Source organism: Natator depressus, chromosome 15 (genome assembly GCF_965152275.1).
Source record: "Natator depressus isolate rNatDep1 chromosome 15, rNatDep2.hap1, whole genome shotgun sequence".
NCBI lineage: Eukaryota > Metazoa > Chordata > Testudines > Cheloniidae > Natator > Natator depressus.
In genome coordinates this window covers 22,787,955-22,812,228 of record NC_134248.1, presented here as the reverse complement: position 1 = coordinate 22,812,228, position 24,274 = coordinate 22,787,955, and the positions used below count along the sequence as shown (strand labels likewise).

At 44.1% G+C, this 24,274-nt stretch overlaps 1 long non-coding RNA gene across 2 annotated transcripts in view; it reads right to left on the bottom strand.

The window, feature by feature from the left end:
* The window catches only part of LOC141999452 (uncharacterized), an 87,540-nt gene extending 72,458 nt beyond the window's left edge, over nucleotides 1-15,082 (bottom strand). Inside the window, exons 1-2 of one of the 2 annotated variants that reach the window (XR_012642015.1) lie at nucleotides 15,065-15,082; nucleotides 12,342-12,468 (exon numbers count right to left, since the gene is read on the bottom strand). This is a non-coding gene — a long non-coding RNA (uncharacterized LOC141999452). Of the gene's footprint in view, nucleotides 1-12,341; nucleotides 12,655-15,064 lie in introns of those variants that run through there. The other variant, XR_012642014.1, reaches the window with a different exon arrangement.
* Nucleotides 15,083-24,274: the final 9,192 nt, after the last annotated feature.

Sequence of the window (24,274 nt, the reverse complement as noted above, 5' to 3'; positions counted from 1 at the left end):
TTGGCCATTGCTTGCATGTGTGAGAAGGGGAGCCTCCACTCCATCCCCTCCCAACATACTGGCTCAGCTATGCTGGCCAACATACGGGAGGAAAATAAGCTATGTCAGGTAAAGGGCTGGTGCAGATAACACTTCCTAATTTACTTTCTCCAGGAGGAAGTTATTTACTCCTTCTCATAACACAAGAACTAGGGGTCACCAAATGAAATTAACAGGCAGCAGGTTTAAAACAAACAAAAGGAAGTATTTTTTCCACAATGCACAGTCAGCCTGTGGAACTCCTTGCCAGAGCATGTGGTGAACGCCAAGACTATAACAGGGTTCAAAAAAGAACTAGATAAGTTCATGGAGGATAAGTCCATCAATGGCTATTAGCCAGGATGGGCAAGGATGGTGTCCCTAGCCTCAGAAGCTGGGAATGGATGACAGGAGATGGATCACTTGAAGATTACCTGTTCTGTCCATTCCCTCTGGGACACCTGGCATTGGCCACTGTCGGAAGACGGGATACTGGGCTAGATGGACCTTGGTCTGACCCAGCATGGCCGTTCCTATGTTCTGCAGCCAAAGGGAGTCGGGGACTGAATTGTGACACAGTCAGTACTTTCTCTTCAGATAAGTGCTACCTTACCGATTAACCAGGCCAGACTGGAAGGTTAAAAATCTAACCCTAAATCAAGCAAGCCACACCTGTAATTGTAACACATTTGTTGTTTGTTTTTCCAAAAATAATCTACAGTCACATACACAAAGCCAGACATGTCTTCATAAAATGAAGTCCTGCATATAACTGTCCAATTATTTAAAGAGAGATAGTCCTTGAAAGTTTTGCTTACAGAATGAAAGGGAAATTTGGCTTTCAGAAACACTCATTTCAGGGGAACAATGAACAACTTTTTCAGAGCAGAACGTCAGTTTGCCACAGAGGCTAACACAGCAAGTACAGTATATTATTCAATATTTCAAAAAATGACCAAGGCAGAATCACGGAGAATATAAGCAAGTTTGGAGTTCCATTTTATCCATTCATTTTAATTTTTAATTAAATCTTGATAATTGCAGAAGAGCACTATTTTTTTCCTATCACAAATGTGCAGACAGATCACTTTAGATGCCCCTTTTGCCTCCTCTCGGTTGGTTGAAAAGGAAGAAGATTCTCCTCTGCACTGCCCCACTAGAGGCATGAGAATGTAGTTAACAGGAAGCTCACTGCAGCTCTGCCATTCTTCCCAGGGCCTGTAGCTTTGTCTAGCTCTGTAGCGTCTGAGAAAGTGACAGTCTTCAAAATACATTGGAACTTTTTTGATGACATATCAGCACCACGCACACATGTACAGAAACGCTGCCAGGGATGACAACTGCTGATGAACATAAAGGATAGCGTACGATGTATCAAACAAAATGTAACTTGTCCATTTACAGTACTGCCACCTTTCATTAAAGGATCCCAACATAAGCATCTCAACACCTCTGCAATACAGGTAAATATCCCACGAAGGGTGAAGCATAAACTGAAGCACAGAGAATTGACTTTCCCCGTGTCACTAAATGACTCAGTGTTAGAGACAGGAATAAAGACGAGGAGACAGATTCTCAGAGTTTATATCAGCTGAGGATCTGGTCCCTGGAATTCAGTCTCTGGCTACAATCACTGCAAAGTGCTCTAAATGCTGCAACTCTGCAAAAGCTTATGCACATGGTTAGCTGTAGCCATGTGAACGGTCCCAGCATGGGGGGCCTTCATTTTGAAACTTCGGTTTGCAGAAGTTAATCATGAATGATTAAGTTAATGGAGAGTGAAAAAAGTTAAGCTTCTCAAAGTATACACTGGCAGCCTTGGGGTCTAAACAAGTGGGTTTTTTTTTAGGGTTTCAAGATTTTCCTCTTTCAAGCCACATTTCTCTTTTTTTCCTTCCCTCCTTCTAATTGTTTAAGTGCTGGCTGCCACTTCCTGCAGCTCTCATTGGCTGGGAATGGTGAACCGCAGTCACTGGAAGCTGGGGGGGGGGGGGGGCATGCCTGCAGACAGTCAACGTAAACAAAATGTTTTCGTGGCCCGCCAGCAGATTACCCTGATGGGCCGTGTGCCGAAGGTTGTTGACTCCTGCTGTAACATGTTCTAGAGATAGAAAGATGGGCCCAAACTAGTTCTTCAGCAACAAAGACAGACTGGCGCCCCCAGACAGGTATCAACAAAGTCAAGTGGGCTATCACTTAGTTAAGCGACCATTCTCTGGCAGGGGGAAGGAGTGGACAAGACATTTAGGACTACAAGGTGGATAGAAAGCTGGCTAGATCGTCAGGCTCAACGGGTAGTGATCAATGGTTCCATGTCTAGCTAGCAGCTGGTATCAAGCGGAGTGCCCCAAGGGTCGGTCCTGGGCCCGGTTTTGTGCAATATCTTCATGAATGATCTGGAGGATGGCGTGGACTGCACCCTCAGCAAGTTAACAATACACCAGGAGGAGTGATAGATACACTGGAGGGTAGGGATAGGATACAGAGGGACCTAGACAAATTAGAGGACTGAGCCAAAAGAAAGCTGATGAGGTTTCTTTTGGCGCCGATCGAACTGCCCAATAAGACCACAAGACTTGGTTTAGTGGCAAAGGTGCCCGACCAGGTTTATTGTCGACGAAGCACGGTAATAGCACCTGGCAGACTCTACGAGGATACTAAGACATGCATGCTCAAGACAATGGACGCAGCTAAGTCAGTGGCGGGACTTTCCACTGCTCCCAAGGCTGGCCAAAGACACTCCCTCTGAGATACATCTTTATACACCAATACGAACAAATGATGTATTAGGGCGCCACCCTCTGGCGTATTTGGGTGCCACCCCATTGCCTTCTACATGTTGGATTGATCAAAACATCTCTATCCATCATGCGGTCATCCTGACCTTATCTTTAGGCTGTGTCAGTGTGTTCCTGTTATCTTTGGGGGATGTTTTGGTATTGAGGTGTTCTGGTACCAGCTTTCTGGAATGTGTTTGCATATATATTCTTGTGCCTAGCACTACTTAGGAATATGTGTTTCTGCAACATCAGCCCTGTTCTTGCCAGACTCTGTGAGCAAGGCCTGCCTCTTGCTCACAACTTAAAACTTTGCTGATATAAAGCAAAGTTTTAACTACTTTAGCCCAGGCCTCAGGCTTCATACCAGGCCTCTAATACAAGGCCTTATGTTTCAGGCCCTCTTGACAGTTCGAACTTCACATCCACATAGGGTTGCCAACTTTCTAATAACTCAAAACCAAACACCCTTGCCCCGCCCCTGCCCCTTCTCTGAAGCCTCATGCACTCACCCTCCGTTGCTCACTCTCATCCCCCCTCACTCACTTTCACTGGGCTGGGGTAGGGGACTGGGGTGCAGGAGAGGGTGTGGGCTCTGGCTGGTAGTGCAGGCTCTGGGGTGGGGCCAGAAATGAGGGGTTCAGTGTGCGGGAGGGAGCTCAGGGCTGGGGCAGGGGGTTCAGGGTGTGGGCTTAAGCCAGGCGGTGCTTACCTCAGGCAGCTCAGCTGGGCTAAGGCAGGCTCCCTCCCTGCCCTGGCTCCACGTAGCTCCTTAAAGCAGCTGGCATGTCTGGCTCATAGAGAGAGAGGTCAGGGGGCTCTGTGTGCTGCCCACAGATACCGCCCGCGCAACTCCCATTGGCCAGCGCTCTGGACAGGGGCAGCACGCAGAGCCCCCCTGTCAACCCCTGTGCCTAGGAGCCGGACATTTCTGGAAGCCACACAGAGCCAGGGCAGGCAAGGAGCCTGCCTTACCCCCGCTGTGCTGCTGACTAGACTTTTAGTGACCCGGTCAGCAGCGCTGACCGGAGTTACCAGGGTCCCTTTTCGACTGAGCGTTCTGGTCGAAAACCGGATGCCTGGCAATCTTATGGCCACAAGAGGCTGTTTGTCACCATGACTTAGCAAGGTTGCCTTCATCTCTGCTCAGGACATCCCTGAGCAGGACAACAACTCTTAAAGAACCGAAGGAGAGGGGTGGGCAGGGGGTCTTGGCTGAGAGGCTTTTCAGACAGTACAGACTGCTGTAGCTTATTGTGAGAGAAACCTTTTTGCTTTTAAGTTCACTCAGTCTGTTAAATTAGGCACTTAAAAAGATAAAATGCAAGCTATTCTTTAACCAATCCTGACTTTTATGCCTCATTACTTGTAGTCACTTAAAAGCTCTCTTTTCTTTCTGTCGTTAATAAACCTCTTTTATTGTTTTTTCTAAACCAGTGTGTTTTGACTGAAATGTTTGGGAACCTCCACTTAAGATAACAGGGTCTGTGCATATCATTTTCATTTGATGAAATGACAGACTTTCTATGAGCTTGCATTGTCCAGTAGAGTGCTGGGCAGTACAGGATGTACATTTCTGGGGGACGTGGCTGGGCCTAAAAGAGTCTGCTGGGGTTCGTCTGCAGTATAATTCATGAGCAACTAGCTAGTAGCACCCTCAGCTACACAGTATTGAGTAACTTACATGCTGGAAGAAAAGGAGTACTTGTGGCACCTTAGAGACTAACCAATTTATTTGAGCATAAGCTTTCGTGAGCTACAGCTCACTTCATCGGATGGTTAGTCTCTAAGGTGCCACAAGTACTCCTTTTCTTTTTGTGAATACAGACTAACACGGCTGTTACTCTGAAACCTTACATGCTGGAGTCTGTGTTTTAACTGGCCAGGAGTGGCTGTTCACCAGTAACACAGTGTAAAAGGCATCCCAGTTTGGACAAATGAGGAAACACAGCTCTTCATCAGTCCAGACTGTATGCTGGGTAATGTCACACCCAATCTAAATGTTTTGTGGATGTTAACACATTTCAGTTTTGACCTTTTACCTTTCAAAATGCAGCATTTCAAAACCAAGAAGCAGAACTTTTCATTTCAAAAAATGCCAAAACATCCTGTTTTAACAATTGCAAGGTATTTAAAGACAGGAGATTCACCAAAAACAACCCTTTCCTGGGTACAGTTTTGGTTTGAACAGACTGACATTTCCCAATAAAAGACATTACACACACACACACAAAATCATGGACAGTCCTAGTTATCAGTGCAACTTGAATTCCTTTTCTTTAAGGATCATGAGAATATGGGTTCTGATCAGTTATCCTTTCCTGTGAAGTACATGGTTTGGCACTGTCTAGCTGTACTAATTTGTTTCACGCAAATGGTATATTGCTGTTTAATGCAACCGCCATAAGGAAACTTCATATCCTGTTATAGTACTTTGTACTATCAAGTTATCAACCCTGTGGTGCAAGCCTGTGGCCTCCTGCATTGTTCAGTGCTAAGTAGGCACAGACAGCCAAAGTTCTGGGGATGGAAGAACCTCAGGAGTTTCATGTTTGCAACCCTTCTATACTGTTTTAGACCTTTTTGTACTTAAAGTAGTTGCAACCTTGATGCCTGTCATTTAAACCCTGCCCCATGCATCTCTAGAGGAAGATTTCATTTTAAAATAAGAGATTTCTTAGCTGCAAAGAAGTCTGTGCTAGACATGAGGGATATAAGTACCCCCCAAAAAGCTATGCTGGAAGAAACAAATGATAGTACATAGGATATAATGGGCCAGATCCTCAGCTGGTGTAAATCAGCATAGCAACATTGAATTCACTGGTGCTACTGTTTATGCCACGTGATAATCTAATACACCATGTATATATTTGTTAGAGATATTTCCCTGTCCCCACTCCCTTTTCCATAGTCAAGACCCCTCTGTCCTGTTTTTTCACTAGATCTTTTCCATGGAGCGCTGATCCCTTTTATAACAGTCTTTCGCAGACAGCAACCGCAATAATGTAATTTAACCCACAGGGTTTGAGTGGGTTCAAAATAAGGCAAAGGAAATTCTCTTCAGACTGCATGCACTGTATGAGTCAAGGAAAAGCAGTCCTACAAAAACAATCCAAAGGCAGTAACAGCTTCTCATGTCAGCGACTTATTACAGTAGATTTGATAACAGCAAATATCTACTAAAAACAAAAATAAATCTCTTGTGAAATGAATACAACTGAAATTATTCCCTTTTATCATCTGACATCTAACCAATTAGCAGCAAAAAGTTTGCCACGGTTGATAAGTTAGGTCCCATGACCTGCTTAAAATTAAAAAGGAATAAAAAGAATGCAAGCCGGAGTGCTGATTTTGTCTGTATACAATAACAACTAAAGTGTTTTCTCTAGAGCTGGTTGAAAATTCTGCTGAAGTTGTTTTGATAGAGAACTGATGCGTCACTGAAACAAATAAAAAACGGAAAGCTTCAATTACAGAAATCTCGAAACATTCTGTTTTGACCAAAGCTAAATGTTTTGATGTTTCCTAATCAAAGTATTTTGTTTTGGCTTGGCTCAACATTAACTTCAGATCCACTGCACTGCCTTGGGCCCCCATTCTTTTCGATGGGGTTCTTCTCACATCACAGTGGGAGAGCAAGAGGGGAGACCATGATGTCCATGGGCGATATAATCTGACCAGGGCTCTGTTTATTCAGAGTGCTCTGAACAGTTACACGACACCCCTATATAAATAAAGAAATTAAGTTGTCTGTGCCTTGTGGATATAAAAGGAGCAGAGAATTTCCTGCAATTGCATGGCATACGGGGATGGAGGAGGCAGGAAGAACCAATAGGGATAACGCTGTAGAGCAGTGGTGCAGATAGGGCGGTGATTGGTATTGCTATTTGCAAGGAAAGTCTCTTCTGATGCCATAGGATCATGTACATTTAGAGCTGCATTCGTGAGACATGTGTTACAGCAAACACGAAGTGTGCTTACTTTGTGCTGGGAAATCCAGCCCAGGAGAAATAATCAGAAGGTTTTTGTTTGCTTTACACAGACTTTGTGGAAGGAGGTAGGGAGGGTCAAATTAACCAAACTATGAGCTACAGGGCCAAGTGACAGATAGGACAGAGTGATACCTGGTGCTGAAACCGTAGTTATAAGTTGTACCTTTCCATTTAAATGATTAAATTAAGGGTAATTGTTGCAGTTGGGGCTATTTTCTGAAGTGCAGCAACTTTGCTTACCCGTGAAAGTTGGCAGAGTTCAAAATAGCAATAAGATGCAAATTTCTACCAGTAACTAGCCATTGGAATAGATTACTAAGGGATGCGGTAAATTATCACTTGGAGTATTTAAAATCAAGACCAAGTGCCTTTCTAAAAGACATGCTCTGATTCAACCACCAATAGCTGGGCTAGATGCAGGAATCACTGGCTGAGTTCTAAGGCCTGTGTAACACAGGTGACAAGAACTGCCCCTTCTGGGCAAATCTATGAAATCCTTCAATGCTCTGGATTGTAGAAAAATGCATTTTCCAGTCTTCTTCCCACCCCCCTCCCCCGCACCCGAAACCTACCATATTCACATAGAAATAAGTTATTGTGGCAAATTGCTGGCACTACTATGATGGGTCCCACGCTTTCTCTTCTTGGGGGGGTGGGGTTTCAGGGCACCGTTTCTTGTCCCTGATCTGGGGTATCAACTGTCCCACTAGTATCCCAGAGAAGGGGAGTGGACAGCAAGGGACCCAGGCCCACCCTCTACTCCGGGTCCCAGCCCAGGGGCCCTAGGGATAGCAGCAAACCACTTGAACTAGCGATTCCTTCCCCTGGGCTACTTCCCTCTCTGGCCCTTCAGCTTGTGGGGCTTCCTGCCCTCTCTCTGCACAAGCCAAGTTTCCCTTTACCTGGTCTTCTAGCCTGCCACAGCACTTCTCCAAACTCTCCTCTGCTTCCCTCCAAACTGCTCTCTGCTTCAACACCAAACCACTCTGCTTCAACTCCTTCCCCCTGTCTGATTGACGCAGGGGTTTTTTTTTTGATCAGGTGGCTGGCTTCGGGTGCTCTCTCTACAGGAAATAAGGCTCTCATCATCCTAGGGCTTACATATCTCCCCTCTATCACTCTCCTGCTGCCCTCTGGCCATGCTGTATCCCATTATCAAGCAAACCACTGCAAAAGTAACTCTGGCCCAAAAGTAAGTCAGTCTTGTTAAAAAAAAAAAAAGAATTATGTAGGCATTGTAATTAGACCACTGAAGTGGTTTCATACCAATGTGAGCTAAACTATGTGCTGTGCTGCAATAAAGTTAATCTTTGCACTGACACCTGACTTCCTGGAATGTCTGTAAAACAAAAATTAAAAAAGATGGAATGCTATAATGCAATCCTAATTGTTGGGATAAGCCTTAATACAAGAAGGGGTCAGGGAGGCATGGTGCTTAATTGATTTTTCTTGCAGAAAATAAAGGTGGCATGCAAAGAATGAAGTACTATGATATCAGTGGGAACAGTCATTAAAAGCTTATTAGTGGGATAGGTCCAGGCAGTAAGACATAAAAACAGAACATTAAAGGAAATAAAAAGTTTGCCACCATGAGTACAGTCTGTTTTTATTTTCCTCACTGAAGTTTCTTCTGCACTTTAATATGATGAGGATAATTACCATACTATAAGGGGGAAACTTAAGAGCCTATTCAACAGGCAAAGATAGGAGTCTAATGACAGCAATGAAGAGCAACATCTCAAAACTTATATAGCCCAGGAGCCCAGCTGAACTCTAGAGAAGTTCAGATCTAGAGCTGAACTTGGCAGCCCAGGCCCATCTGTATGGAGAATGATGACTGGGATTTTCAAAGTTGCTCAAACAATTGATGCCTAATTACTCATTTAATTGGAGCTAGAGTTAGGCATCCAAAATCCCCTAGGCTTTGAAAAAAAAAAACCCCAAAAAACAAAATATTAATGGGCAATATTGCGCCTTGTCCTGCATAAGCATGCAAGAGACGGGAGAGGGCACAAGGAGTCTTCCTCCTCCCTTGTGATTTGCTCCACTGTAGGAGTGCAGTCTTAATCTTGGCCAATTGTATACCAGGGACATGTGAGGAAATAGGGGACTCTTGAGCTAGCAGCAGAAGAGTGATATGACTGGGGAGGTCCTTCCACACCAGCCAATGGGCACACTGCACCCTATTAAAAGTTTAATGGGGCCTGCTGCTGAACTCTCCCCAGTGGTCCCAAAAGCAATTATTTATACTGTCTTCTGCAGCTTTGGCTTTAGGCCAGTCTACTCAGAGACCAGGAAGACCTGGTGATCTCACAAATAATGCTGGCTCCTGTGGAATTTTCACTTCTGTTTCTAGACCAAAGACGAGTCAGTAAGCGTCAGGTACTGTAGATTCCTCTGAATCAGACCAAGTCTTATTCTTTAAGAAATTGGAGTGAAGCACAGGGCTGGTAGAAAGTGTCCTCTGATAGCCTTGGAAGCAGAGATCCTTCACTTATCCACAGAACAGGCTTGGCAGTAGCACTGCAATGTTCCCTACATTGCTCTACCCACGGGCGGCGTGTGGACCGCTGGCTCAGGGAGGCTAGCCCCTTCTGCCTGAAGCCTTGCCCCTTCAATCAAGGCCCCGCCGGACCCCAGAGCCCCCTCAAGGCAGCCACTGGCCCCCACCCCAGGCTAGCGCCCCCAGCGCTGGGAGGTGCGGTCCCATCCTCCCCAGCACCGGGAGGGAGGGCGGGTGGCACGGGCTAGGGCCAGCACTGGGGCCATGCAAGAGGGAGCCATGTCACAGGGGAACTGGGAAGAGCCAGAGCAGGAACCAGGAGGGTGCCTGGGGGCAGAGCATGGGTGGAGCCACACCTGGCTGTTTGGGAAGGCACAGCCTTCCCCAGCCTATGATACCTGCCACCCATGGCTCTACCAATGTGTTTGACCCCTAACTTGCAGGAAAAATTTTAAACGAGAGATGGTAGGATGTCTCTGTGGCCCATTCAGTCTTTGGCCTCTGCCATTAAGAGGCATGATGATTGCCTACTGGTCACTGTTTTATTCGTAATAAAATGATGGGACATGCAGAGTTGTAGGAAAGGCCTTTACTGATCAGGCACGGAGGCCAGTGTTTGCCACCGTAAGCCTGGCCACCAGTTGCATTCCTGAAATCTAGGTATCACACCCAGTTAGGTCCCTATTGAAACATGGCCCTCTTTCTTCTGTCCCACTCACACGGCAGTCACTTTTTTACTTTATTGCTATGCCCACAGGAAAGCGAGCTCCCATGATTAGTTTAGTTAGGGTCTGTACAGCACTGAAGATGGATAGCACTTCATATTAGTAGTCATGGAAGCTGTTTGCTATCACTGATCAAGAGGGAGGAGAGTGGAGGGGAAACCAATATTTTATTAGTACAACAGGGCAATCAAAACCTGATTTAGCAAATATTACCAGGATGGTTATAATAGACTGAAACAGTGATGCAACTAGCCATAGCTTCATCAGTAGCAGGCCCTGTCTGTGCCCAGAAGATACACTGATGGCTATCCAAAGAGCAGAGAATATCAGTGAGATAAAGTTGCTGCCCAGCCCCTCTATATCTAATGGTACACCTACACTGCAAACAACAAAAATCCCTTGGCAGTGGCGTCTTGGAGCCTGGATCAACCGACTCAGGCTCGCAGTAGCGGGCTAAAAACAGCAGTATAGATATTCCCATTTGGGCTGGAGTCTGGGTTCTGAGACCCTCCCCGCACTCTAGGTCTCAGAACCCAAGCTCCAGCCCAAGTGGAAGTATCTACATTGCTACTTAACCCCATAGTGCAAGCCCCATGAGTCAAGGCAGTTGGCCCAGGCTCAGGCCACAGGGTTGTGTGTTTTTTAAGTGCAGACATACCCTAATACTTAGGGTTGTCTACTTGAGAAAGTTGCACGAGTGTACCTAAGGCTATGTCTATGCTATGAGCTACCATTTGCTCTCATCGAGCTAAGGAGAGAAGAAATAGCAGTGTAGCTGTGGTAGCACGGCTAACGAGTTCATAGCCACCTGCAACCAGTGGGTACATAGGGTACGTACGCATACAGGTAAGCTGTGTCTCCCTGCCACTTCCACAGCTACACTGTTATTTCTACTCACGAGGGGAATCCCACCTCTAGCTTCTAGTGTAGGTACAGCCTAAAAAGGGTTTTAAACCACTGCAACCACTTGTGTGGACACAACTTAAGGGCTAAAACTGGCACAAGAACAAATGGAGATAAACTGGCCATCAATAAGTCGAGGCTTGAAATTAGACAGAGGAGTGAAGTTCTGGACCGGTCTTCCAAGGGGAGTAGCGGGGGCAAAAAACATAACTTGTTTTAAGACTGAGCTTGATAAGTTGATGATCTGATGAGATTGCCTACAGTGGCATATGGCCCAACCATGATGGCGGTTAGCAAATGTCTTCAGCTGCTGAAGATGGAACAGTAGATGTGGGGAGCTCTGAGTTACTACAGAGAATTCTTTCCCGGGTGCCTGGTTTGTGGATCTTGCCCACATCCTCAGGGTCAAACTGATCACATATCTGGGGTTGGGAAGGAATTTCCCCCTCGTCAGACTGGCAGAGACCCTGCGGGGGGGGAGGGTAATGTCTGTGTGTGGGGGGCGGGGGTCACCTTCCTCTATGCCACGGGCCATAGGACACTGGCTGGTTTGAAATAGAGTAAATGGTGGATTTGCTGTAACTTGAAGTCTTTAAGTAAAGATTTGAAGACTTAGTAACTCAGCCAGAGATTTTGGGCCTACTACTGGAGTGGGTAGGGGAGGTTCTGTAGCCTGCGATGTGCAGAAGGTCAAGCTAGATGATCATGATGGTCCCTTCTAATCTTGATGTCTATGACACTTATTTTGGCTTAGCTTAATATAAAATAGGCTTGGTTTAAGACAAACTATCCAGAGTCACTAGTTTAACTAAATCAATTTTAAAATGGATTTGAGTTAAGCCACTGTAGCTTTCTCTTAAGCAAGGCCTTAGTAAACACTCAGGAGTTAGTTTACTCCCAAGAGAGAATAGTGCTTGTATTAGCTACATGAACACCCAGCTGAGCCAAAGTCTGCTCAGACTCTTGAAAACCACTTCACACTGGCCATGGTGAGCAGCTTAACACAAGTCACACACAAATCACCATTCCTTCAGCTCATTTGCCAAGACCATGCAGTGACTCAGTAAAGGTTAGGATTCTATGGCTGTTCAAAGGAGGCATTCTTAAACTGACTGTTAAGACTTGTGGCATAGTCAAGGTAATTGTAATTTGAAATGTTTTATTCTGTTCTATTTTACTTTTAATAGTTGTTAGCATCCTACCCATGACAGAGACCCTAGAATAAACCTGGGAGTTTTTTGTTTTGTTTTCTTTTTTTTATTTAAAAACCAGGTACATTTAGGGCCTTTCCTACTTAATTCCATCTTAGTACCCTCTCCATGCCATGTTTTTTCCAGTCTTCTGAGAAAGAGAAACATTTTGATTCTACATCAGAGAGGGTTTTAAACTACCCTTGTAACAGACGTATGGGCCAGTGCCTTACCTCTTTCTGAATGGTGAAGTTGCTGCCTCAGTGTCTCTCCAGCAGGTAGGGTAGCTTGTCCCTCAAGATAAAGCAGAAAACGTCCTCCCCTTCTCAGTTTCAAAAGAGTTCCACAAATGAGAAGTTTCTGCACCCCAATCCAGACAAAACAAAGGAATAAAAAGAGGATGGCTTGCTTCAGCCAGTCTCCCTCCAGAGAAGCAAAAACTGCCTGAAAACTAGGCCACTCCAGTAATCACATCCCACTTCTCCCTTTGCTACTTGCTCAAGCCTACTGCTCAGTACATTTGAATCCTTTCACAAGCCTTCTCCAAAGGCACTACCTTCTTCCCTCCCTCAACAAACACAGGCTGGTCACACACCAAGCCTCTTTGGGGCATAATTGGCCCCAGCTGGTCCCCTTCCTACCTCATTCATGACCTGAATTAACCTCTTCCCTGCTCTCCAAGTGTATCAGGTTTCTGCAACCACCCACAAGACTTTAGGGAACAAAATTTGCAGCCCAATCTTGCCCCCATGAACTTCAGAAGGATCCAGCCCTTGTTGTAAAACTGAAAATGAATGCACCAAGGCTATTAAAGGTAGAAAAAAAATATTTGGGGGGAGCAGAGTTTGGTCAATGCTGAGCTCTTTTGAAAATCCCACCCTAAATATCTGGATTATGATCCAAATACAATTTCTCCCATTGAAAATGCCTCTCACCCACTCTTAGGCTGCCTTTGGACAATATAATTATGAATGAGATTCTTAGTGAATGGAATTATTCTATGTATGCACTGCAGTTGTAGCCATGTCAGTATGTAATACTCAGCAGATAGTTTAAGACATAAGTAGTATTTCCAGATATTTAACATTAAAATGTAAATTTGTTTCTTATCTACAAATGATGTAGATCTTAACATGTAACAATTTGAATAGTGTTTATTCTTTTCTCAATTGTTAGCTGTGGACTTTCATTGTAGGGATTATAATGGTTTTCTTTTGGCTTTAGCCCTATTTCTGTGCAGGATAATTGGGTTATTGTGGTTTAAATAGAGTTAGAGTTTATATATTTTAAAACAGCAAGGGAAGGAAGGAAAGTGACATTTCTGGAAGGGGCAGCAGTCATATGATAAGCAAGTGCAAGGAGAAGACAAGTGGTGTTTTAGTCAGATCATTTGAAGTTAGTGCATAAAATTAATAATATATCAGCAGATTCACTGCCTGTGGTGAGGTTAGTAGAGGTCTTTGTTTTAAAAATCCTTGCTGCTTAATATAGCCTTCAGGGTGAAGCAATGTGCCAGGAATTCATAAACCATATTGGCATTGCTCTCTCTTTTCAAGTGGTATCTCTTCCAGACTGTCTGTAGCACCAGACGCAGAGAGGAGAGAATAATAGATTTTAGAATCCCTGTAGAATACGGGTTTCATAGAGAAAGCAGATTGATAAGGGGCTCGCGTACTCCCAGCTCAGGGAGGTCTGATACCAGGGGACTAGTTTTTGTTATTAAAAAAAAAAGAAAGAAAGAAAGACAGAGAGAACTATTAGGCTACCAGCATCCAGTGCAGTTATTGATGGGAAAGGGACTAGACAGAAGGGTAAATGGATGGTTGGCACAAAAAGCTGATGGCACACAAAGCATTAAAGGCCATAACGTGAGGAAACTAAGGTAACATCTACACAGCACACCACAGGCGGTGCCGTGTAGTGCCCATGTAGCTACGCACTGCAGGGAAAAGCGAGCTGCATCCACACTGTAGCACGGAGCTACACATGCCAGGGAAAGGCTCTGGCAGGGACGAGGCAGTGGGGAAAGGCTCTGGCAGTGGGGAGACAAAAGGACACTGCTGCTAAAATGGCAGTGCAGGCGGGGAGAGGCACTGCTTGGTCATGTAGAGGGGAGAGCCATATAGAGGACATGCTATAAGGGTCTGGGTATCTTCATTTGCCAAAACAGTGCCTACTCATCTTCACTGCTACTTATACCCGTGCTAGGGGGGCATGCAGCGTCTGTACTCTGATCACCACCAGAAGGAGAGTAGACGTACGCTCATTGCAATGTGTGTAAGTTGCCTCTGTTCAGAGAGATCCCTACTTCTCATAGCCCTTTTCTGGGTCTCTAAAGAGAGTGAAGTGATGGCACAGGAGCAGGGGACGGTACATAGCATGAGGATTTTGTTCAAATGGCTGGCATCAAGAGATTCTGAAAGTCAAGTATCTTTCAGTCCAAAGTGGGGAAAAAACCAACGGCAGCATCAGGAGGAAGGATGGTCTCATTAATACACTGGAGTCAGACTCAAGAAATTGGGGTTCAATTCTGAGTTTCTGTGTGCCATTGTCACTTGATTTCAATGGGAGTTAGACACCTAAATACCTTTGAGAATCTGGGCCTTAATCTTTCTCTGACGCAATTCCCTATCTGTAAAATGGGATTTTCCCCTGCCTCACGGGGTAGTGGGAGGATAAATAGATAAATGATTGGGAGGTGCTCAAATACTCCAGTAATAAAAGCTGCATACGCACCTCCTGTAGACAACTAGACGAAGGTCCAAAAAGAACAATGAACAGCACATTTTGTCAGACCCATTTTGCAAAGAGGCAAACTGAGCGATTCAGAGATTTGTCCATAGTTACATAGTAAGTCATTAACAGAACAAAAAATAGAAGCCAGATGCCCTGTTCCACGCACCCTAACCTGATGTATTCTTTCAAATAATTCAGCAAATCCCCTCATAACAGCCACCTTTTTCTAAGATGTCAGATGCAAATCACCACCACTGCAACTACTTTGAGAACGGAGAGGCATACATTGTTGTTAGAAAAACCGCAGGACTTCTAGTATCCACGGTGGAAGAGGGAGCCCTGGAGACAACAGACAGGGAGAAATGATTTCCAGCTCTGTGGGACAGCATAACATGCTCTGTAAAAATCATATGCCATCTTGCAACAGTCATGAAAATAAGGGCTGTTCCCTATGTATGTGTCTTCCTTTGTGATGCTGTCTGGCACCCACCTCTAGATCTATGCACTCAAAAGCCTTCTACTACCCACACATTCCATCGGTAGGAAAACACCCTGGTTTTGGTCATCTATCATTTTCTCTTCAGAAATATGCGTGTGGAGAGAGAGAGAGAGAATGCATAATGCATAAGCCAAGTAATATTGTCAGCTACAGATACTGTACCTGGAGGAGCCCTGGGAGTTAGAATTTAACTGAACACAAAGACTAAACTGACAGGTAGAGACGACATTTCTCAGACATGCGCTAGTGTGTGAAATTTTTTCATAAATTGAGAGATCTGGCGGAGCTCCACTGGCACAGAAATTGGTTTGGAAAAAACAATATTTGATTTTCATTTTTTAGCACTGCAATGAAGGAGGGGTTGGGCGGAGCTGGGTTGTTTGAGATCCAAGAGCAGAACTGTTTTATGTGTGAGATGTCGCTCAGCAGACAGGGGGGCGGGGAGATGTAGCCAAAAGAGCATCAGCATAGTAGCACCCAGCGCAACTATATTAAGAGCAGTGGTGAATGAATGTGAAAAAGGCTCAGTGTGGAGGAACAACCTAATCTTTGAATCCCATTATCAATCATAGAATCATAGAATATTAGAGTTGGGAGGTACCTCAGGAGGTCATCTAGTCCAACCCCCTGCTCAAAGCAGGAGCAATCCCCAATACTGTATATCTGTCTACTTATGTGGCCTGCCCAGGGCCGGCTCCAGCATTTTTGCCTCCCCAAGTGGCAAAAAAAACCCGAAACTTGCTGCCGAACGGGGAGGTGGAATCCTGCCCGCCGAACACAGAGGCAGAGCGAAGGAGAGTCACGTCCCTGCCGCCGAATTGCCGCCGAGCGCGAAACGCACTGTGACGGAGTGGCCACCAAATTACCGCCGCCACCGCCCCAGAGCCCGACGTCCTGCCACCCCTTTACATTTGCCGCCCCAGGCACCTGCTTGGTTCGCTGGTGCCTGGAGCCGGCCCTGGGCCTGCCATCATTGTAGTATTTGACCACCTCACCACCACTAATGTCTTTATCAGCACAACACACCATTATGATGTTCTCTGTACAGATGGGGAACAGCGGCACAGAAAGACTACATGGAATGGAGAAAGGTCACTCAAGGAGTCTGCAGTAAAACTGAATCTAGGTTTAAAATCCTGGCCCCATTGAAATCAAGGATAAAATGTCAAGGACTTCAATGGAACCAGGATTTCACCCTAGGTCTCTTGCATCCCAGTCTGATGCCTTAACCACAAGCCTATCTTTCTTCCCAGCATGAACGTTTTTGTTCTGCAAAATTGGTTTAGAAATCCTGCTAGAACAGCCTCTTGGCTAAGATTTCAGCTCTTCCAGGCCCAGCCAGAATCCAGAGGTGCAGACATGACCGAGAACAGTACAGTTTTTGGTGTCTGGCTTGGGTCAGTTCTTGTTCAAGCCGAATTAATTTGGCCATTGCTAATTACAGCAGGCTAGATTAGGACACCTTCACTCCCATAAATGGCATCTTACTCCTAGAGTTGCTCCACTGATTTCCTTGTGGATACTTGTTCAGGGCAACGGCAACAGTACTCTCTCTCTCTCTCTCTATGGTACAGCAGGGCTTCCAGCTTCCTGCTCCCCCGGCCATCACCTATCTTGGATGAAGACCTGCATCTTGCTCCCTTCTGCTGGGGGTATCTCTAGGCTGAACAGTTCCCTGCCTTCACTGTGTTATTCTCAGCAGAGACAGGGTGCCTAAACAGGCCTGCTTACTCTCTCCCCTCAGACTCATTACACAGCGTAATTGCCAACAGTTATAAGTTACCACGCAGCACTTCCTAGACAAGCATGGGTTTTCCTTCTAGTAAAAGCACTACGGAGAAAACACTCTAAAAAAGAATATAAGACCCTATACGTTCGCTAATATCACCCCCTGGGCTCTGGCAGGAACAGTCCTTCTAAACCCCACCCAGTAAAAGTGGTTTCAAGTTCATCACAGCTTCAGCTCAGAACAAGTCTGCTCATGACATGTTTAGTCCACCCTTTACAAAGTTCAGGGGTCTTTGAGATGGAGTTTCCAAGAGCAGGTAATTAGCAGACAACTGTTTTTTCTACCCCAGGCATAGCTTCAAAAGTATGGATTTGAAGTGGGACATTTGCGTTCCCCTCACCTTCATGCATTTTCTAGGAAATCCACTTCACATGCATTGTCCCCAAAAAGTTCTTTGAAGTTCCTTTTTATCTCCCAGAGATGGCATTAATCCTGCCCATAGAAAAGTTATGTACAATTCTACAATAACACATACACAATTGCATTTTTAACACACTAGACCGCAAAGGTATTGAACCTAATTCAATAAAGTTTAACTTATTTTAGTAAAATTTCTCTTAATTCCATAAGGTTTGACCAGGATGTGACATTCCCCAGGGTACAATCTGGACTGCTGAACAGCTGTGTCCCCTCAGTTGTCCAACCTGGGGTGCTTCTTACACTGCTTGCTGTATGAACATCCACTCCTGGCCTGTTCATACACAGCGTCTAGCATGTAAACTCACTCCTAGTTGCACAATATTGAATGCTAGTAGCCACTCACGAATTAAACTGCAGAGCAACACCCGCAAATTCTCTAGTCCCAGACTTTCCCCCAGAAATGTGTGTCTTGTACTGCCCAGCACACTTCTGAACAATGCAAGCTCATAGAAACTCTATCATTTCATCAAAGGAAAATTATATATGCACCAGACCTGCTATCCCAAATGGAGTTTCCCCACACACTTTAATCCAAGCACATGGGTTAAGATAAAAAAATAAGATAAGTTTATTAACTACAAATAGATTTTAAGTGACTACAAGTATTGATGCATAAAAGTCAGAATTGGTTACAAAAGAAAATAAAAGAGTAATATGTAAGCTACTACCTAATTTAACAAGCTACGTGGCCTTAAAAGCAAAGGTTTTGTCTCACCATATGCTGCTGTAAATTTCACAGGCTGGGTCTTGTTCCAGCCTGCGACCACTCCCCCTTAGTTCAATTCTTTGAGAGTTGTTGATATCATGAGTAGAGAGACGGGAGGAGTGAAGTGGAAGCCACTGTCTTTCATTTTATATCACCCACCTCTTTGAGGGTTACTCCCACTCAGATGCAGGCAACAGATAGTCTCTTGTGGGCATGAGGGTTGAACCATTTCTGTAATGAAATATAAATTTCTTATTTACACCTTCCCATTGCTGAAGAATGACTGCTTAAGCCAGTGATAGCTCTTTTAACACCTGTCTGGAGTGCCAGTGTGACTTTGACTCTGAAAAACTGGTTTGAGTCTGCCTTTCTAACTCGTTACAGCAATATTATACAGTAGAAACTTATAACTTTACATACAACATTGATAGAAATATTTTAACAGGACAATAATGTCTAGCAGATTATGACATTTCAAATGATATCTCACAAGGCATACTTTGTTCAAAATGTATCATAGTCTTGTAAAAGTGGTGACCATAATAATATAGACTGCCACACAGGATATTGCAGGGTATTGTCGCTCTGTCACATAGGGTACTACTAAACGTAAATAAAGGTATCACAGCCTGGTACTCAGAATGTGAATAAAGACAGATAAAAATAACCCCAATCAAAGTGAAACTGATCAGTTTTTACCACTGGTAGTTCTACTTTGTGGTGGAAAGACTTCACACATTTGCTTTCATTCTGCAGTGGAAACAAGGTCTCTCCATTCTTGCGTACCTATATACATTCACATACACACATCCCTCTGCAGATATATAGAAAGACTGACTGATATAGAAGACCAAGTTTTTCGGAGATGAAAGTCAAATAGAAGCTTCCAAAATACCATATCAGAAAGAATAGAGAAGTAAAATTTTGTGAAAAGTGCTGCAGTAAAAAATGACAATGGTCTCTCCACTTTTGATGTTGCTGTCACATCCACAATGGAGTAAAGCAGAATTTTTTTACTCTTTAAATAAAAGCCATTTTAATGTTTAATATGAAGAAACCTTAATGAAAGCTGTGAGAAATCTATGAGACCCAAATTGCTTGATAGTGATTTTTATCTCCAAAAATCCTGATGTGTTCCTTCCACCATCATCACAATATACACTTGTGAAATACAGCCACCTTCAGGATACAATACAGCTGTAAGATCAGAAATCTATAGTATGGGACTATGATTGAATACAAAATATGTTTCTTTTGAGAAATACCCCATATAAGCATAATCCCCCTTTTCCAGAGAAACTACTGACAGGTTGGCAAAACACTTTTATTTGAAAAACCCAGGCTCTCTCTATAGAAAACTTTAAAATCTTATATAGCAAGAGAAGAGGCACAGTCTAGTGAACTGCACATGAGAGTGGGAGCCATGAGCTCCTGAGATCTAGGCCTCATTTGGACATTGACTTTCTCTATGCTGTATGCAAGGAAACGTTTAAATATGGGCATGTTTAGTCTTGAGAAAAGAAGACTGAGGCGTGAGCTGATAATAGTCTTCAAGTATGTGAAGGGCTGTTGTAAAGAGGATGGGGATCAATTGTTCTCCATGTCCACTTAAGGTAAGACAAGAAATAGTCTGCTTAATCTGCACCACGGGACGTTTAGGTTAGATATTAGGAAAAAGTTTCTCACTATAAGGACAGTTAAGTACTGGACTAGATTACCAGGGAAGATTGTAGAACTCCCATCATTGTAGTTTTTCAGACCCGGTAATACAAACAACTGTCAGGGATGGTCTAGGTTTACTTGGTCCTGCCTCAGTCTGGGAGGATGGAACTAGATCATCTTGAGGTCCCTTCTAGCCCTACATTTCTATGATAAGTCATTAGACCATATTTCCATCTATAAATTTGGGGTAGTAATACTACTTCAGGGGGTGTCACGAGTATTAATACTTTAGGGCTACACTCTGATGCCCTTATTCAGGTTGAGTAGTATTACTCCACAAATTGTCTCATTGACTTTAATGGAGCTACTCACTGAGCAAGGTGCTACTCAGATGAGCATGGATATCAGAATTCGGCTCTAAGCCAATTTGATCCAAGACCACTGATGTCAGTGGGAAGACTCCTGTTGACTTCAGTGTGCTTTGAATCTGGCTTTAGCTGCTAAAGCGCTTTGAAGATGTCAAAACCTATGCAAGTTCTAAGTAGTGTTAATATTTAGAGTGCGCCCGTTTTATTTTACTATCAGAGAAACTTGGAGACATATAGCTGCAAATTGAAAACAAACTGATAACTGATGTGGAGCAGTACAACCTTTGCAATTATTAGTGAAATAAGAAAATACCCGTGTCAACTAAATAATCTACTGCACTTCCAGATAACTGGATCCACAATTTTTATGGGAAAGTTAACTGAATAGGAAAGCCTTCTTTAATTGAAAACTGATAAAGCAATAAAATCAAGCTTGATTAATCTAAAGTTGTGCATTGAAACTTGTTTCTTCTCTCTTGCTTCTGCATTTCACTGTCTGGGGCCATTAGGTTTTATTAAAACATGACAATGTTGTCGAGTAGGCTACTAACCAGCTCTTACCACAGAAAGAAATGGAGACAAAAGACCATAAATGTATCTTTCCGAATGAGATCTGGCCATAAGCATGATTAAAGGTTTTGGTGGCCTGATGTGGCTTTTATATACTACATAGATGGAGGAAACATTAAGAAACCCCACCCAAGTGTGCCTGTGAGAATTAGTGACAATTGTTTGGACAAAGAAAAAAGAAAATTAAAAATCAAGTAAAGAAATGCCACTTATCTATGGGGGAAACATTTTCAACACCTCAGTGCTTTTTTTTTTCTTTCATAAGGACAGATTCAGTTTTAATTAGAAAAACTGATCCAGAAAAATGCTTATGCCATCAGCAAACGGCTCTTTCATTTTGCTGGTGCTCAGAACTTTAACAGGTGGTTAAGTAACTCATTACTTCATGCAGGCTCTTTACCTACCTTTGTTTCTGAAGGCAGAAAAAATTCTTTATTGTTACATGTTTTTTGGTAATGCAGCAGCTGCTGTTTATGCTAATTCTTGCTTACTTGCAAATAGACCTATGTTTATTTTGTGCCACACCAGCTGTCAACAAAGACATTTGAAGAATAATTTCCATACTTAAAAGAAAGGCTATGCTCCCTCTTCCGATTGTGTGTCTCTTTCTTCTGCATTTCAGGCCCGACATATGTTCAATGGAGAAAATGTCTAATGACAAATTAAGAGATGGGCTGAACTTACAATGGCTGATGATCCTGTAGGTATCCACCAATTTTCCTACCTACCATGCGCTTGGCACTCTGAACTCCGATGCCCCTCCCATCCTCTACCCTCATTCTAAGAAGTACATCCTCTAAAATGTGGTAGTCCTAGGAAACACTGTTTGAGACCCCAACATATAGGGGCATTCATAGGTATACTTGGTCCTGCCTCAGCTCAGGGACATGGAATAGGTGACCTATCCAGATCTTTCCCAGTCCTACATTTCTATATGCAGTTCTCAGATGGAATTGGATGGTTGAAATGACAGACTATCCAGGTGGATAGACTACCACCAGGTGGGTGCATAACTGGTTGGAAAATCATTTCCAGAGAGCAGTTATCAGTGGTTCACAGTCATGCTGGAAAGGCATAATGAGTGGGGTCCCACAGGGATCGGTTCTGGATCCGGTTCTGTTCAATATCTTCATCAATGATTTAGATTATGGCATGGAGAGTACACTTATAAAGTTTGCGGACGATACCAAGCTGGGAGGGGTTGCCAGTACTTTGGAGACTGGGATTAAAATTCAAAAATGATCTGGACAAACTGGAGAAATGGTTTGAAGTTAACAGGATTAAATTCAATAAGGACAAATGCAAAGTATTCCAGTTAGGAAGAAACAATCAGTTGCACACATACAAAATAGGAAATGATTACCTAGGAAGGAGTACTGTGGAAAGGGATCTGGGGGTCACAGTGGATCACAAGCTAAATATGAGTCAACAGCGTAACGCTGTTGCAAAAAAAGCAAACATCATTCTGGGATGTATTAGCAGGAGTATTGTAAGCAAGACACGAGAAGTAATTCTTCCACTCTACTCCACGCTGAATAGGCCTCAACTGGAGTAATTTAGTCTGGAGAAGAGAACACTGACAGGGGACGTGATAACAGTTTTCAAGTACGTAAAAGGTTGTTACATGGGGGAGGGAGAAAAATTGTTCTTCTTAACCTCTGAGGATAGGACAAAAAGCAATGGGCTCACATTTCAGCAAGGGCAATTTAGGTTAGACATTAGGAAAAACTTCCTAACTGTCAGGGTGGTTAAGCACTGGAATAAATTGCCTAGAGAGGTTATGGAATCTCCGTCATTGGGGATTTTTAAGCACAGGTTGGACAAATACTTGTCAGGGATGGTTTAGATCATACTTAGTCCTGCCTTGAGTGCAGGGGACTGGACTAGATGACCCCTCGAGGTCCCTTCCAGTTCTATGAGTCTATGATCTGCACTGAAGACCGACTTCGGATGTGAGAGGTGTTGTCCAGAAGTGCTCTTTCTGAGTAGCCCCTGAGAGTTATGGGCATATAAGTAGTACGATATTACTGAGTTTCCCTTTAAGAGTGGGGTATGTTTCTCATAATACTTTACACATACTGTGCAGAATATAGCCCTTTGTTTTTTCAAAGTGCTGTAAAATAGCAGAGGTAGAGTTTAAGTGATTTATACAGTCAGTCAGTGGCAGAGGCAGGATTAGATCTCAGAACTTCTTGGCTCACACCTCTGACCTGAGACCACCAGATCATAGTGACATTTCCCAACACTCAAGGGAATTAATAGGCTTTTGCAGTGAGCATTATACATGAGACACATCATCGCCAGGTGCAGCATAATGTTGCTCAAAGATTAGGGTTTGATTCACCACAGTTCATGTAGTCCCCTGTGACAGCAGAGACAGATGTGCCCCAGGTAGAATTTCCCACTAGAGGCAGGCATAGGTGTTTTGTACCACCACTTTCCCCCAGATGGCATCTTTATGGCAGTAGATCCCAGAGACATGCACGGCCTACAGGGCTCTTTGCTGCACCTCCTCACTGGACAGGGCCATGCATGTCATTCTTAACCCCACATTCCAAAAAGAGACAATGGCAGCTGGAGCAGGAGCTTCAGGAGACTTTCTGACACTGTAAGGAGCCCGTTGGAAAGATGGAAAGCATCAAGTCATGAGTGTGGCGCCTTGCTGCATACGGCCCTTCTGCAAGAAATGAAACACTTCCATCCCTTCTGCCCATGGGCCCCCCTCTGCAGCGCTCAGAAACCAGGACTTTCCTAGTCACTGGTACTGTTCAACTGGGCTTTAAGAATCCCAGCTTCTCTGATGCCCTTTGGCTGGACTGCCTCATCCACCGTGTTTTTCAGGACAGCACCAGCTCACCATCACAAAATGCAGCTTGAATTCAAGTGTCGCAGAGTGACTACCGTGAAGCTACAGAATGCATTCAATGGCACTTTCTGCTACAAGCTGCTGCTACATAAACATTTACCTGGGGTACTTTATACCAAGTGAAATGGACCATGATAAACTAGAAAGGATTCACCCATTATCCATCCAGCAATGGTATCAGAAAAAAAGGTGATCAAATGTGTTACAGAGAATGCCCTGCTCACCACCCCTGGACCCAAGCTGCTGGAAGCTCAAGTGTTTGAAGTGTTTAAGGAGTAAGGAAGGAGTTATGAGAAAAGGAGAAGACCTCCCAGAGGGGCTAGCCTCCTTCTGCCCCTGTAGCCCAGGTGGAAGCCCCCGCTCACTAAAAGTTCACATGCAACCTGGTATGTTAGTTAGCACTGTCTCAAAAATGGGCCGTGCTTGCTGGGGAGGGGTGCTGCTGGCTTGGTACAAAGCAAGGGAAATTGGGGGTCAGGGTCAGGCTCTGGCTCTAGACGGAACATGGCTTCTCATCCCAGTGCTCCAGCATATCTGTAATATAATCCCT